Source organism: Rhagoletis pomonella, unplaced genomic scaffold (assembly GCF_013731165.1).
Source record: "Rhagoletis pomonella isolate Grant_MI unplaced genomic scaffold, Rhpom_1.0 Rhpom_scaffold_00012, whole genome shotgun sequence".
Classification (NCBI taxonomy): Eukaryota; Metazoa; Arthropoda; class Insecta; order Diptera; family Tephritidae; genus Rhagoletis; species Rhagoletis pomonella.
This window is the reverse complement of record NW_023458566.1, coordinates 4,637,883-4,641,785: the sequence shown is the minus strand read 5'-3', so window position 1 is coordinate 4,641,785 and position 3,903 is coordinate 4,637,883.

Here is a 3,903-nt window from a genome sequence, read left to right as displayed (position 1 = left end):
ATCATTGAAATCCAGGAAAAAGAGACGAGGTTGCAACAGCGATGGCTGGCTGTGTCGAGGCCGTAGTCAGAGCAAAAGCCACATATAAACACATGGTATTTACACTGAGCCAAAAGTACAATGGTTTCGTATGCCTGGGTTTAGTTGAACGTGCAGAGGTACTTGATGTTATTTGTTGGCTTCCAGCAGCGGCAACACATAATTATTTTTCTGTTTTTTTTTCCTTTATTACGAAAAAGCATCCCTGAATTGCAGAACCAAATTAAACGACGAAGAAGATTGATTGAAGTTGAACATTTAAAGACAAAAATTTATAAAGCGGCTGTAGCTCAATGTGTCGAGATTAGGAATGATAATTCCGGGATCCCGGCCTTTTTAAGGTCCCAAAAATCCCGGTATTCTTGGCAAATAATCCCGGGATTTTTGTATTTCAAATGTCCTTTTAAAATTTGGTCCTTGAAATTTCGTAATATTTGTTTTATGAAAAAATTATATGTTAACAACTTATATAAACTCGATAACAGCCTCGAATTTCGAGCATCTAACTTTATCAGCTTAAAAAATTACCTCTTCGCCCTTGTGAATCCAAAAAATCTTATTTTTTTTTTAAATTCTAAAGAAATTTCTTCTTTCATTTGGTACCCATAGCTTTATTCTACATTGCATTGAATTTTTTAAATAAGTTTTAAAATTAATCATATCTTTGAAATTACAAAGTCCTTTAAAATAAAACCCGACGTTAGAGAGAAAAAATAAAAGCGCCACTTTAAATAAAAAAGTATGTTTCAAACCTATTTATTTATTATTTATTTTATGGTAGAAAACTTGTTGAAAATTAATGAATATATAAATCCCGGGACTAATACTGGGTTCCCGGGATTGAGATAACGACATACCGAAAATCCCGGGATCGGAAAAAGCTCAAAAATTAACATCCCTAGTAGAGATTCTTGCTATAAATTGCTAATCCCGTCACAGGCAACATGTTAAAATGCTTATGAAAAAGAATCTTTGAAGTGCAGAGCTTAAGCGTGTTCAAACGGAAAAATCGCCAACCAAAAGTTTGGTTAATGTAAACAAAATTGTGGTTAATATTACTTAATCATTGTTGAAAATATCAAGCAAGGCATTGTTAATATTAACAAAAAATAACGTTGATTACTTTTCAAGTTTGAATTTGGTAATATTAACAAATTTTTGGTTGATTTTTCTCTCAGTGCATGTACATATGTACATATATACTTACTTTGAGTTACAACGCCACTAGTAACAGAAACAATGGCACCAGCACTGTTACAATTTCAGACGCTTAACACGCTCTTTAACTGCATACAAAGTACGTATAGTTGTGAACTTTTGCTGCAGTGTCGGTTGGCGTTTAAGCCGGTGGCATGGTGGATGCCTGCATCCGATGCTACTCGGCGCCTTGGCGAGACATTAAGTTGACTAGACTTGAGTGCAGCGTGAGCATGATTTGATTTGAATATAGCGCTGGTGTATGAGTATTACTAAGTGTATGTGCTCGTGTGTGTGTGTGTGTATTTGTATGTTAATCCAGGGGGTGTGGCTGGGTCGTTGCTAAAAAAGCTGTATGTATGTGCGTAGTCTATTTGTATGTGTAGAGCAACAATGAGCACGCGACAATGGTCGTGAATTTCAGACTAGGAAACGAGCGTGTGCACGATGCAGGCCAGCGCGAATATCCTAGTAGTTTTTATGTAAATTTTTACAAAAATACATACATATGCACACATTCGATGATATCCTTAGTCGTTTATCACTCAATCATGCACATTTGCTTTTAACTACTGTGTATTCAGTACATATTTTATTTTGTTTCCATACTCTGCTTACGAGGGAGTGAAAAGTTTTAGATAGTTCTTGGAATTGATGTCGGTGTTTTTAGTAGGATGTTCTCTCATTCGCTTATACATAGTACACATGTATATGTACATATACAAATGAATGCATGACTATAATGTATGTAAATAATTTATAAGGAACTGCTGGAACGAAAAACCAAGTGCCTGAAGAAAAGAACCTTCTCATTTAATTGGAATAAACTGAAACTGCCACAAAAAGCTATTACTAGGAATTATCTGTGTTCGCTTAGAAACTGTTCTAGGAAAGCAGCCTCGAAAAGCACAGAAGTAATGCGCTTATCTCATAAGCTTCTATTAGATGGGTGGCCCAAACCAGTGTGGTATAGCCTACGTCTATAAACTTGAACAGAACAAGGTCGAACGGGTACTCTGTAATTTGTCAGAACTTGGGGCTCGATGGCCTACAAGCAGGCTGGGCCCCTACAGAAGGCTTGGTGCAATACCGAAGCTAGCTATACTCTAAATGCGACAGTATAGAGATCTTCTAAAGATCTATAAGAAAGTTTTACGCAGAGGGAAAAAAGCTTGTGAAAAAATTCTGTAGTGAAATCGAATGCTGCAGTTGGACAAAAAGACTAAGGAAGGACGTGTCTAAGGTCTCTATAACACAGTAACTCATTAAAGAGAACAACAGCGAATGGATTCAAAGTGGAGTGAGCAATCGCTATAAATATTACTACACGCACATATCTCCATTGACAAGGATACAGGAGATCCAGCCAGCACTTTTTCAAAAGCATTGTGGGAAGTGTCCTGACGTCATCCAAACTCGAATGGACGCAGAACTATATTTCACTTTAAAAGCCAAAGGAGGTCTAGATGGCATATTCTTCGTTATATTGCACAAGGCGGCCCAGAAGATCAGGAGATGGTTTCTTATGTCATGGGGGATAACGACGGTTCTTTTCTTGCCGAAGAACAGGCAAAAATGGAAACGCCCACCCCAAAATCTATAGGCCCATTAGTCTAAAATAATTTCATCCATAGAGAGGTTCATACCTTCAAAAGCAAACCTTCAAAAGCACAGCTTACTCACAAGAAAGGAAGATCGGTAGTATTAGAAGAATATAGTTAGCACTGGATAATGGTGAATATGCGTAGGGAATTTTTCTGGATATATCCGCTTCCTTAGAAGGAATGACGACATGCTTCGCCCCGAACTTACGAACTGGTAAACTGTTGTCACGCTCAAACCTACGGTACAGTTTGTGCGCAGGTTTACTCCAAAAAAGTCAAAGATGGGCAAGCAGCATTTTGTGTGGAGTTCGGTCTTAGTTAGTTCTATAAGCGACCGGACTATACCAGCATCTCCCAGGTATTAGCCATAAAGACAGCGGCAGAACTACTTCTCAGTAAGTGACCGCCAAGCCGCCAAGAAGCACATCCTCAAGAAGTGGGGCAGAATGCAAGGCAGCTATGGATGAGTTGCACGCATATAGCGTGGATGGACACATGCACTGAGTTTCGGCGAAGACCGACGTTACGGGCAGCGAATATGCCGATAGACTCACGAAAGTCGGAAACTGTGCTGATAGAGGAGTTTAATGAGCACACGTGCTATCTACGATCCGGCAGGCACCGAAGCTGTGCACCAAACACATAGTTGCAAGATGTCTAGGATTGTGTGATAGAAACCTCGCGCAATGTTTCTTATCTCTTAAGAGAGAGGACCAGTGGCCCAGGTTGGTGTACTAACAGGACACTGCTTGTTGTCTTCACACGGCTTTAAACATCCTCTGATGAATGATATAGCGGTGGAAGACATTCCCGGTGAGTTTCCTATCCTCAGCAGACTACGGAAGCAGGCTTACCGCAGAATTTGGAGACAGCTGCCAATGTCGGGTACAAAGAGGTGGCTGATTTTAGTTTGCCAAGAGGATTGTAATGAACTTCGAAATTGCTTCTAGTTTCCAGAAGTTAGCTGTGAAATTTGGTCGTAAGTTTTCTAGTAACGCTGTGGATCTTACTGGTCACTACGAACTACTTAGTGGCTAGCCAGTGTAGCTTTACCTAACCGTAG